Source organism: Leopardus geoffroyi (genome assembly GCF_018350155.1).
Source record: "Leopardus geoffroyi isolate Oge1 chromosome D3 unlocalized genomic scaffold, O.geoffroyi_Oge1_pat1.0 chrD3_random_Un_scaffold_49, whole genome shotgun sequence".
Classification (NCBI taxonomy): Eukaryota; Metazoa; Chordata; class Mammalia; order Carnivora; family Felidae; genus Leopardus; species Leopardus geoffroyi.
Genome location: NW_025543561.1, coordinates 118,173 through 131,353, shown reverse-complemented (window position 1 = coordinate 131,353; position 13,181 = coordinate 118,173). Strand labels below are relative to the sequence as shown.

General features: G+C 51.8%; 1 protein-coding gene across 1 annotated transcript in view; it reads right to left on the bottom strand.

Moving 5' to 3' along the window:
- The window catches only part of LOC123595693 (small G protein signaling modulator 1-like), a 78,628-nt gene that overhangs the window by 46,425 nt on the left and 19,022 nt on the right, over positions 1–13,181 (bottom strand).

Here is a 13,181-nt window from a genome sequence, read left to right as displayed (position 1 = left end):
GCAGGTGCCACAATGTGCCACACAGACTGCTTCAGGACTGGAGGCTGCTAGGAGGGCTCCTGGAGAGCCCTCAGCTGCCAGTCCCATAAAGGACAGGGATCCCTTCAGCCCTAGGGAGAGCCTCCTCCAAGGTCTCACTGCTTCCCCGGAGGCCACCATCCGGTGACGGGAATGTGTAGGCTGTGAAGGTCTGGCATCCTTGCCCCCAACTTGGGACAGTGTGAAGGGCCATCCCAGCAAGCTGGCAACTCCCCACAGGGCTTCCACGAAAGCCTCGTGACCCATCTTCTCCCTTGGCCCACCACCGCTCGCTTCACTTGGCTCCGCTGGGTGTTAATCCCAAAGGCACACCCTGATAAACCTGCATGCTGACCTCCATCTCGGCGACAGCTGCCACTTAGGGACCGCCAAGATACAGCATGGGTGCATCTGGGCAATAGTCAACAGGGACAAGTTGCAAACCATTCAAACACTGGTGAATTCAGCGCGGCAAAGGCCCGGATACACTGGGTGCACAGAGCAGCAGGGATGGAGTCTGACAGTCCTGCCCTGGAAGGCCTTTCGGTCCAAAGGGCCAAAAGGTAGGACAAGCTAGGACAGGTACAGGGCAAGCGTGGTGCTGACGCAGGGCCCAGCAGCACCAGCACCAGCACCAGCACCAGCACCAGCTGAGAACCGGATGGAGATACAGATGCTCGGGAGCCACAGAGGCAGCAACTCTGGGGTGTTGATCAAGCTTTCCAAGCTACTCTCACGCATGCTCACATTGCAGTGGGGGATTTCAGAGGAGACAGAAAACTAGCAGCCAAAATCCTTAGGAAGAGACTCAGCAGTCACGGCTCCTGTCTGGGGACCTTCCTCACACAGCCAGTCCCTTCTGGCCACCTCTCCTTGCTTCCCATATCAGACTGGGGCAGGCAACAGTTCCCGGCTCCCCACTATTCCAACCACGGGGTGCTGCACCCTTCTCCCCACCCACCCCACCCCACCCTGCCTTGGTCAATAGCACCCTTATGAAATTCATCTTCGTGTGCTCAGTTTGGAGGAATCATCTGTTTCCTATTGTTACCCGGACTGTATACAAACGTTGTCTCAAGTCCAAACCCCACAGAATGAAGGTTGTCTGTTTGTAGCTATGGACCCTGAAACTCAGACAGGGTAATCCCCAGGGAAGGCAGGCTCCTGGGGATAGATCTGGGGCGGGGTGGGTAGTGGAGGTGGGGACACAGCTCCAAGGGCGTAGCTCTCAGCCTGAGGGAGGGGTTCTGACAAGGGTTCTGTCTGCTGGCTCCCGACTTCCCCAGAACTTAATAATGTGCTGACAGCCTGAGGCCAGAAGAGGAAATTAAAAAGGCAGGGGGGGGAAAGCCTCCCCCGGAAGGTCAGTCCCTACAGCCTCTCGGGAGAGGGCACTGTCTCACTGCAGGAAGAGGCTATGGCCCAAACTGGCCAGGGGAGGACCCATCCCCGGGGGAACCGACCGCACCTGTGGGCATGGGGGAGAGGGCCACAGAAGGCCTCTGAAATGCAGCTCAACCACCTTTCCCCTCTCAGGCTTCCAGGCATGAGCTTGGAATTGATCTGCTGTGGAGGTTGACAGCTTTAAGGAACCTCGGGGTGGTCTGGGGATGGCGGTGGCAGTGTGGCATCCTGGCTCCTTGCAAAAGCCCATGTGATTTTCTAAGCTTTGGCCCCAGAATCATGCGTGACTGAGGCAGCACAGAGGCAGTGGCTATGGGTGGTGCGACTACAGCTGCAGAGACCTGTGTTTGCATCCAGCTCAGCCCTTCATGTCCAGGGGTGAGGATTCAATGGGGTGTTATTTGCAAAAGAGGAGGCCTGGCTAGCACATAGTAGGAGTTTTACAATGCTAAAAGCTCGCTGCTTTTCTTTTTGTTTTTTTTGTTTTGTTTTGTTTTTTGAGCACTCATGGTGTTCCTGGGACTGTTTATGGCATGATAACCCAAGACAGATTACTGACATAGTCCTGTTTTATAGATGGAAGAAACTGAGGCAGACAGCTATTAGATAACCCACCCAAGGTCATGCAGAGGCGGCAGGATTCAGACCCAGCGTCTTTATTCTAACAAAGGCCTCAAAGCAGAAGCTGGAGACCATTTGAAATAGTTTTGTTACTGCCCAGCTTAAGAGTAAGAGAGTATGTTTACTGAGCACCTACTATGTGCCATGTACTTTGCACAGAATACCTTATTTAATCCTCGCAAAAATATTATCATCCCCATTTTAAAGTTTTTTTTTCCAGAGAGAGAGAGAGACAGAGAGCGAGCACAAGTGTGTGCATGTGAGTGGGGGAGGGGCAGAGAGGCAGGAGAGAGAGAGAGAGAGAGAGAGAGAGAGAGAGAGAGAGAGAGAGAATGAATCCCAAGCAGGCTCTCTGCTGTCAGCACGGAGCCCAATGCAGGGCTTGAACTCACAAACCACGAGACTATGACCTGAGCTGAAATCAAGATTCAGATGCCTAACTGACTGAGCCATCCAGGTGCCCCTCTCCTCCCCGTTTTAAAGATGGGTAAACTGAATTGATGCGATTTGCCCTAAGGCACACAACCAGGAAAGGCCGCAGCCAGGACTTGAACTTAAGGTCTGACAGACAGCTCTGCCTCCAACCTGCCCAGAAATGGGTCAAGCCCTGTGAAATCCCAAAGTGCTGAGAAACCTATGAGAAGGGGTTCCTCAGTCTTGCCCAACGTGGGGACCAAATCAGCACTGAACTGGGAGTCAGGAGACCTGGGTCACCCGGATATGACTCTTACAACCATGTCCTGTGGGGGTCCTTTGGGCAGGGGGAGCCAACTTCAAAGGTCAGAAAGATTTTGTCTCTGTCCAGCATCCATTCGGAGTCCTCCAACATCTGCCTGCATTCCTCCAAATGATGGGGAGCTCACTTCTTTCAAAACCAGCTTATTAGCTCTAACGACAGGATGTTAGGAGGCAGCTGAGAGGCTAGGAGCCAGAACGTGGTGTCACTGAACTGGTGTTGAATCCTTGACCACTCATGATGCTGGACAAGTCTCCCCACCTGTACCATGGGGTGTTGGATAATAGTACCCCACCTCATCGGCAAATGAGACGGCACCTGGCACGTAGTAGGAACTGTACAGGCAGAAGCCACTCTTAGATGGCAGCGACCGTAGGGTTCACGGCCTGGCCCACAGTGGATGCTCACGAGTGTGAGTTAGGTGAAGAGGCAATTGCGAAGGGGCTCTGAGGCTCTGTTCACCCACCCCAGCTTCTCATCCACAGGTTATTTAGGACCTAGGTGGCCTCTGGGCTGTGACCCCACCCCTCCACGTGCCACCAGTGAGCACAGGCCCCAGCACACTTCCAGCCCCACCCTGCAACCATTCAGAAACCAGCCCCGCCCTCCCACCCTCCACCTGCAAATATTGAAACAACATATAGGAGGTGTAATCTCAGGAGGGAATCAGGCGGGGAAATCCGGACCAACCCGCAAAGCCGGAAGAGAGGGCTCCCGGGCCTCTGGGGCCTGCCTTGTCTTCTCTCCTCACTCCCACCACCTGCCCACCCACACCAAGTTACCCTCGTGCTGCCCACCTTGAACCCTGCCAGGTTTCAGATCAGCCACTACTCCCCGCTGCCTCTCGGCACGGTTCTGTGCTCACCCCTCCTGTGCCTGGATAGGAATAATACAGCCCAGGGTGCAGGGCTGTCATAAGGATTATGGAAAATCTGGGCAGAGGGCCTCACAGCATGCAGCTGGCACCACGTAAAGGAAGGCGCCCGAGGGAAGTCAGTAAAAACATGAGTTTAGGGAGCCACTAGGCCCAGGTCAAACTCCAATTCTGCCATTAGCGAGGTGACCTCAGGCCTCAGTTTCCTCATCTGTGAAATGGAGATGACACTCACACCACCTGTCTGGGCTGCCATGTGCGGACTTCATAAAAACACACGCACAGCGCTCAGGATGGGGGCAGGGGCTCAGACCCACCCTGTGTAAAAGAGAGCTCCACTCCCTACCCCCTTCTGCTGCTGTAGACGTTTCCTTAGAATTTATCATGGCCTGACTTCCACTATACATCTGAGGGCGTTTAGTGTCCATCTCTAGGACGCTGACTAGGCAAACAAACAGCATGTGCTCAATCTATGTTTGGTGATCACTCTGATTATATTAGTAGCACTAACACCAGCAGCTAAAGCTCACTGAGTTTTGATCCAGGCAGTGTCTTTAAGTCCCTTGGACGTCTGATCTCATCTGCTGTGTGTTCAAGGCCAGGGTGGGCAGTATTTTCCGGAGAGGGTCAGACAGCAAACACTTCAGGTTCTGGAATAGGACTGCCAGATAAAATACAGGCTGCCCAGTGATACCTAAACTTCAGATACACAAGGAATTTTTTTTGTGTGTAAGTATGTACCAAATATTGCATGGACCATACCTATGCTAAAAGATTACTTGTTTTCCTGAAATTCAGATTCAACCAGGCAATCTGAACTTAAAAAAAAAAATTAAGTTTATTTATTTAGCGAGCGGGGGCAGAGAGGGAGAGAGAATCCCAAGCATGCTCCGCCATGTTAGTACAGAGCCCTATGCAGGGCTCAATCTCACAATCCCCAAGACCGTGACCTGAGCTGAAATCAAGAGCCTGAGGCTTAACTGACTGAGCCAGCCAGGTGCCCTGCAGCACCACCACCACCATCCCGCCAGCAATCTGAATTTTCACTTACTCCATCTGGCAAACCTATTTTCAGGCCATACAGTCTCTGTCCCACTGTCTCTTGTTTTTATAACCCTCTTTTAGGATGTAAAAACCATTCTTCTCTGCTCAAGAGCAGTTTCACAAAAAGGCTGGACTTGGCCCAGGGGACCCCCTGGTATAAAGCCCCCAGCACTGTGCCTGGGGCGCATATGAGGCCAAAGTAAAAACCAGCCCGTTTGCCATCTGCTCCTCCGAGGCCTGCTGCCTCAGTCCTGACTCAGGGCATACCTCACCCCAGCTGGGGTCTCACATGGTCGGCGCCTGGCAGTGCAGGTGGGCGAGTAACACTGAGCCAGCAGTAGCTAAAGAGACGGAGGCCCCTTGACTCTCGCGTCTGCCAGAAACTCACAGCGGAGAGGCTGGTTAATGCAGGGTATCTGGAGGGTGTCAGGGTGGCTTTAAAAATCGTTCTCGGCATTTGGGCAAAGTGAAGAGGAGAGGGAAAGAGCAGAGCACAGGTTTTGCTGCTCTGCCTCCCCTGCGAGCGCCCTGGGTGCTGAGGATCTAGCAGGCAGCGTCGCCGGCTGTGCCTTGGACCACGGACCCTCAGACGCTGCTTCCCAAAGGCGGCGCCATGGGCTCTGCTCTGTGCCCTCGCTCACCTGTGCCTCCGGCCAGGTGCCCCTCCCTACATGCTCCAGCCAGCTAAGAGCAATTCAGGCTTCAGCCCAGATGTCCCCTCCTCCCGGGAGCCTTCCTGGACTCTCCCTACCCGAGCAGGGATCAGTGTACCTCTTCCATGTTCTGTGAACAAAATCTCCTCCTACATCTTCCCCCAAAACCAAGGGGGAGGGGAAGCTCTCTGTCTGCTGATGCCAAGCTGGCAGGCTGGACCCCAAGAGTGGCCGGGCAACACTCCCCCTCCCCGCAGAGACAGGCGAAGCATAAAGCCAACGCACAGAAAATCAGCACAGAGACAGGAAAACAGAGAAGGTCCTGATGACATCATTGGGACCCCTGGACAGAACTGCACCTGAAGCTGGCAGTCTGCACCCCAACTTCCCATACCCTTGAACCAATAAAATCAGTTTTTTGAGCCTCTTTCCCTTTTGGCTTTGTGTTTCTAGATTTCTTTATTGTTCTAGCTAGCTTTGCAAGGGATTCCCCACAGTGAAATGGGTGAAGCTGGCTACAGCACCCTGCTGTGCTGCTTCTCAAGTTGTGTGACCTCAGTCCAGCCTCTTAACCTCTCTGAGCTTCGGTTTCCTTCAACAGTAAAGAGGAGTTGCTACTTGTACCTACTCGACAGGAAGCTTGCTTTCTGTATTGGTGACTTAGAGCAGTGGTTAATATGTGGGGGTTGTAAAATGTCTTTATTTCTCAAAAAAGGGAGAAAAAAACAAACGAAGGAAAAAATGAATGATAGTTCCTATAATCTGAATTTACTAATGAAACATACTAAATAATACAAACTAAAGGACCATTCATTCAAGGTCCCAGGCATCACCCAAATCCCGTGAACTCTTGAGGCTTCAGCTATCTGACTGTTTTTAATTTAAAGTTTTATTTATTTTGAGGGAGGGAGGAAGGGAGCGGGGGGGGAGAGGGAGAGAGAGAGAGAGAGAGAGAGAGAGAGAGAGAGAGAGAACAAGCCAGGAAGGGGCAGAGAGAGAGAGAGAGAAAGAATCCCAAGCAGGCTCCCTGCTGTCAGCACAGGCCTGACCCCAGGACTGAGAAATCATGACCCAAACTGAAATCAACAGCCAGACGCTTAACTGACTGAGCCACCAGGCGCCTCTCAGCTACCTGATTTTTAAAGGGAGGCTCACTGCAAAGGGAGCTGTTCCCATCCTCTATAAACCCGAGTTCCTTCGAGATTCTGTGAGGAAAAAAAAGTGTAAGAACCTATTCACTTGTCTTCCTGTACCTACTAGAAGAAAAACACACCGCCTCCCACTGGAGTTCAGCACTCTTAGCTGCTGACCCCCGGGGGCACAGAGTGTTTAAGTGGCAGGGCCAGGAGGCTCACAAGGGTGTTGGACCTTATTTGGCTGAGGGATTACTTCCATGGGGCCAGTGACCCACCAGACCCAGAGGGGAGATCCAGCTGCCCACCTCAGGATGGCGAGGCAGTCAGGCGAGACTCAGCCTTCCTGACCTCCATTTGAGGGCTCATTCCTTTGGACCCCAAGAAATACCCCCTTCCAGGTCTACAACACCCCGCCCCCCAGCCCAGGGCTTACCCAAGGGAGAGCAAGATCCTGTGCTAAAACATCTGCAAGTTCGGATGTGACCAGACAGGGCAGCAAAACATCCTTCTGCAACTGAGTTCTTTTTTTTATTTTATTTATTTTAGAGAGCAAGAGAGAGCGTGCAAGTGGGGGAGAGGGGTGGGCAGGGGTGAGAGAGGAGGAGAGAGAGAGAGAATCGTAAGCAGCCTCCATGCTCAGTGTGGAGCCCAATGCAGGGCTCGATCTCACGACTGTGAGATCATGACCTGAGCTGAAATTAAGAGTTGGACACTTAACCGACTGAGCCACCGAGGTGCCCCTCAACTCTCAAAGGGTAAGCCAAACACAGAGCCTGGTCCCTTCACAAATACTGGTGAATCTTCGGCAGCGATGGCACAATGTGGTGCCGTGTTGGTACGTGACCCCCCCCCCCCCCCCGCCATCCCATACGTGAGGAAACAGAAGCCAGAAAGGTTCGTGAATCTGCCAAATGGCAGGGCTGGAACTTGAACTCAAGGCTGTCCAGCTGCAAAGCCGGGACCTTTCCCCAACTCCACATTCTCAGAGTAGCTCGTAACCATATGCAGGTCATTGGCTTTGGCTCCAGGGTAATGCAGAGCAGGGTTCTAGAGCCAGAACCCCAAGCCGTACCACTGACAATGTCCATGACCTTTGGCAAGGCATTTGCCATCTGTGTGTATCGATTTCATTAGCTATAAGGGACAGTGTTTTATCCGTGTCGTGGCAAGGGGACAATTAAAGGAGCTCATCTGTATGAACTGCTCAGTAAGTGCTGTTTAAAAAGTAAAAGACTCTTTATCCTCAAGAAAGCCTTCAGTTGAGCCCTTGTTTCTCCTGAGTGGAATGGACACTCCAAAATAGTCTTAGCAGCTACTGAGTTTTAATGGGTCTTAAGTACGGGCTTGGCAAATGTGGAGCTGAGAAAATGTGGAAGACTTGGCTCTCAGAGAGTGATGCTGGCCAAATCTGATGGCTTGAGGTTCTTAGAACACTAGAGCTGTCCACCCTCGTCCACGTAGAAAGCAGAATGACACAGGGAGGAGGGGCGTGGTCAGGGGCAGAACTGGGACAAGGTCTCTGGGGTCCTCAGTTCCCATCCTGGGACCTGCGGCCAGGAACCGCAGGCCCACTGGGGTGACAAAAATGTCCTTTTCTACCTGCCAACCGGCAACAAACGCTACCGCCATTTCCCGGAGCCCCTCATGCGGTGACCTCAGGGGAGACGCAGCCACACTGCACAGAAGACATCACCCACACGGAAAGCCAGGGCCCCTCCTGCCACTCTCTTCTCATCGAACCAAGGTGCTGAAGCCCAAGCGCTGCACTGGCAAAAGCTCCCGGAAGCCGCACTGCCAGAGACCTGAGAAAAGCATCAAAACGCAGTGCGCACGGATGTGGCTGCATTATTCACGAGGAGCATTTCTGCCGTCTTAAGCCTGAAAACACGACACACGTGAACTGATCTGAGTCAACCCTAGAACCAGCAGAGAGCCCCAAAATATCTGCACCCAGTATTCCTGCATTCAACTGGCAAGCATTTTTGGAACCCCTACTTGGCCAGGCCAGTGGGGAAGTGGCAAGAGTGGGGGGCTGTGCTTTCTAGCCCAAGAATTGAAAGCTCAGAAAACAAGTTTCCTCTCTTGCCTTGGTGTCCCCCACAGTTTTTGCCGGTCCTGCAGCCTGAGCAGTCCACAACATGGATGAGTCCATGTTTCTTCCCTTGTGCCGAGTCCTCCCATGGCTCCCATCTCACTTCTGAGGGTCACAAGACCCTGTGACCTCGTCTCTCCTCCTCCTCCATTCTTGTTCACTCCACTCCAGGCTCCTTAGCCTCTTCCCTACTCACTGTTCCCCACTCAGGGCCTTTGCACATGCTGTTCCCTCTGTCAGGAACACCCTTCTTGCAGATGTCAGTACGGTCCCCTCCTTCCCTTTAGGTCTCAGTGCAAATGTCACCCAATCCTGACCACCGCCTCTGGAGAGCCCTTCTCACACCTCTCCACCCACTTTCCAGCTTTATTTTCCTCACAGCACTTGGGACTTCAAATAGCAGACACTGCCTTTTTTTAAAAATAAATTGAAGGTTTGTGGCAATCCTGCATCGAGCAAGTCTATATCAGCACATTTTCCCAACAGCAATTGCTCACTTTGTGTCCCTGGGTCACATTTTGGTAATTCTCACAATATTTCAAACCTTTTCATTATTATTATATTTGTTGCGGTGATCTGTGATCAATGATTATGACTCACTGAAATCTCAGATGATGGTTAGCATTTTTTAACAGGAAGGTGTTTTGTAGGGAAGCCTGCACCTCTCACTCCCTTCTAAGAAATTTATATGGGGCGCCTGGGTGGCGCAGTCGGTTAAGCGTCCGACTTCAGCCAGGTCACGATCTCGCCGTCCGTGAGTTCGAGCCCCGCGTCGGGCTCTGGGCTGATGGCTCGGAGCCTGGAGCCTGTTTCCGATTCTGTGTCTCCCTCTCTCTCTGCCCCTCCCCCGTTCATGCTCTGTCTCTCTCTGTCTCAAAAATAAACGTTAAAAAAAAAAAATTAAAAAAAAAAAAAAAAAAAAAAGAAATTTATATAACAGGGGCGCCTGGCTGGCTCAGTAGGTTAAGTGTCTGACTCTTGGTTTTGGCTCAGGTCAGGATCTTATGGCTTGTAAGTTCGAGGCCCACGTCGGGCTCTACGCTGACAGCGCTGAGCCTGCTTGGGATTCTCACTCTCTCTCTCTCTCTCTCTCTCTCTCTCAGCCCTTCCCCTGCTCGTGCTGTCTCTCTCAAAATAAATAAGAAAACTTAAAAAAATTATCAAAAAACTTGAAAAATTTACACATTATATACAATAAAATAAAAATAAAGTTAACATAATTATATGACATAACATAGTATTAAAATTTTTTTAATGTCTATTTTTGAGAGAGAGAGAGAGACAGAGCACGAGTGGGGGAGGGGCAGGGAGAGAGAGGGACACACAGAATCTGAAACAGGTTCCAGGCTCTGAGCTGTCAGCACAGAACCTGATGTGGGGCTCGAACCCACCAACCGCGAGATCATGACCCGAGCCGAAGTCGGACGCTTAACTGACTGAGCCACCCAGGTGCCCCTTAAGATGCATACATTGTTTTTTAGATATAATGCTACAGCATAGTGTAAACATAACTTTTTAAATTTTTTTTTTCAACGTTTATTTATTTTTGGGACAGAGAGAGACAGAGCATGAACGGGGGAGGGGCAGAGAGAGAGGGAGACACAGAATCGGAAACAGGCTCCAGGCTCTGAGCCATCAGCCCAGAGCCTGACGCGGGGCTCGAACTCACGGACCGCGAGATCGTGACCTGGCTGAAGTCGGACGCTTAACCGACTGCGCCACCCAGGCGCCCCAAACATAACTTTTTAAAAAAGTGTTTATTTACTTATTTTGAAAGAGACAGAGAGAGAGGGAAAGCACAAGGGAGGGGCAGAGAGACAGAATCCCAAGTAGGCTCCACACCATCAGCGCAGAGCCTGACCACAGGCTCAGATCCCATGAACCACAAGATTATGACCTGAGCCGAAATCAAGAGTCGTATGCTCAACCAACTGAACCACCCAGGCGCCCCTAAACATAACTTTTATATGCACTGGAAAACCAAAAAATTCCTTTTGACTTGATTTATCACAATATTTGCTCTCTTGCAGTGGCCTGGAACCAAACCTGCAATGTCTCCGAGATGTGCCTGCGTATATTTAAAATATGTTTATCTATCTGTCCCCCAACTACATTCTATGCTTGAGAGCATGTGAACAGGGATGCTTCTTTGTTCCTTCTTTACAGTTCCTAAGCTATACCTGGTACATAGTAGATGTTCAGTAAATATTTATGGAAGAAAGGAAGGAAGGAATAGAGGGAGGGAGATAGGGAGTAGAGAAGAAGGTAGGAAGGAAGGAAAGGAAGAAGTTTTCTTCTAAGAAACGGCAGAAAGGGTCAATCCTGGCCCCTACTAGCAGCTGAAACTTTCTGAAGTTCAAGTCTAAGCAAGACCCTCCTTGCTCTGAAGTCTTCCATAGCTCCCCACTACCTGACAGAGCAAAGGCTGCAGCCTGGCATTCACAGCCCCAAAGTAAGCTGTAACTAATGACTTTCCTGCCTCATCTATCTGCCCCCACCCCCACACCTGACCCCAAGCCATGTTTCCAGGGTCTCTCATGAACCTCCATGAGGCCACTCTTCAGAGCCTGAGAAAGCAGGATTTGAATCCTAGTTTCTCCACGGACAGGCCGTGTGACCTTAACGTGAGCTGCTTAACATCTCTGTGCTTCCAGCTCCTCCTCTATCGACTCAAGGAGATAATTATCCTCTCTCTCAGGGCTGTCATGAAGAGTGAAAGAAGGAACGCTTGGCATGCACTCAGCACAGTGCCTAGCACAGAGGTTTCTTAACCTCCACAGCAGTGCCATTCCGGGCTGCACACTTCTCTGTGGTGGGGGCTGTCCTCAGCATTGCAGGAAGTTGAACAGCATCCCTGGACTCTACCCACTCAATGCCAGCAGCACTCTCATTTCTCACCATGAGAAATATCCCCAGACGTTGCCAAACGTCCCCCTGGAGTAGGGCTGCCAGATTTAGCAATGCATACTGACACTCCAAAAGTACTTGCTGTTTCTCTGGAATTCGAACTTAACTGTGTGACCTCTATGTTACCTGGCAACCCTACCCGGGGGGCAACATTGCCACCCCTCGTTCATGAAATGCCACTGGGTTAGACTGGAAGCACCATGGGGTTGACTCTCTTTCCTCCTATCTTCTTAGGAGGTAGAAACACTGGTTGACTCTCTTTCCTCCTGTCTTCTTAGCATGGGATGCCCTCCTCCCCCCATCCCATCACCCCACACCCAGGGGCTGGGAGGTGCAGCTCCCCAAACACACCCAGCTCAGTGGCAGTGACAAAGGCTCCAGTTTGCAGAGGTACACGTGGCCTGCCCTCTAGCACTCCCCTCATCCCCACTCCCCCTCCAGGGGGTCGGCCCTCAAGCACCTGCCTTCCTTCCAATTAAGAGGCCTGCCAGGCCCAGCTTAAGGCAAGAAAACAAGGAGGTTAGACACTTGGCTTCCCTGATCAATTTGTGTCATGGGAAGGCTCCTTTAATGGCAGTCGTCATGGCAACGAGAAGCCAGTCCCTGCTGCTCTGGGAACCAAAACAAAATTAAGGGGTGGAGGCGGGGAGAGGAAAGGAGGGGAGGGCAAAGCGGGCCTGGCAGGAGCCAGGATGAGAGCGGGCTGGATCTCAACTGGAAGAAATCATGCTGAGGCCACCCTGTCCCCAGCTTTCCCTGGGCGACACTGGGGAGACAGACAAGATTAGATACCTGCTCAGAAGCAGCTCAGGCTAACGCGGTGGCTGTTTGCCCATGGCTCATCCTGATAGGTGAGTAATTTTCCTCCTCATGGATAAACCCCCCAGACCCTTGTGAAGGGAAAGACAGATGCTTCCCTGAGACTGCGCAATTTACAAGCAATCAATTTTAGCTCCACCCTCTCCTTGCCAATAGCTCATGTCCTCCTCACTCCTTTCCTCGTGCTTTTGGGACAGGACCACATGCTCTGCCCCTCTGCCTTTGCCACCATTCTCCTTTTCTCTGTACTCCAGCCACTTCCGAGCCCTCTGTCTTCCTCAAGTTCATCGTGGTCCCTCCAGCCACAAAGTCCTTGTAGACGCAGCTCCCTCGGCCAGGAACGGTGTTCCTCTCTTTCCACCTCCTCCCTTTACCTAAAAGGGTTTATAGGTGCGTCACATATCTTCTCAAACATCACTACCTCCAGGAAACCTTCCTGGGCCACCTACATGAGGTTACTTCACCCTGTTACACGTTCTTGTGGGGCCAAGTGCCTCTCCTTCACACTGTGGTGCAAAGCCTGTAATGATCCTTTTAGTCACACTCAGAAGGTCTATCAGGGTGTGTCTACCATACTGGGATGTCAGCCTCAAGGGGGCAGGACTATCTTGTTCACTGCTGTGTCTGCAGAGCCCAGCCTGGTGTCTGGCACACAGATGCCCCTCAGTAAATACACGCACCAGAATTTGAACCACCAGAATTTCGAACCTCACCCAGAGCTCCTTCTTCACCTGTTTCACGGTGCTAGGTCATACTGGCTCCCCAGATCAGCACTGGACAGAGCTTCCAGCCCCACAGCCTCTGCTGACCTTTGTGGCTTCAGTGGCTTATCCCAAGCTTGCACACCTTGCCTAAAGAAACTCATTGTTGGGGCGCC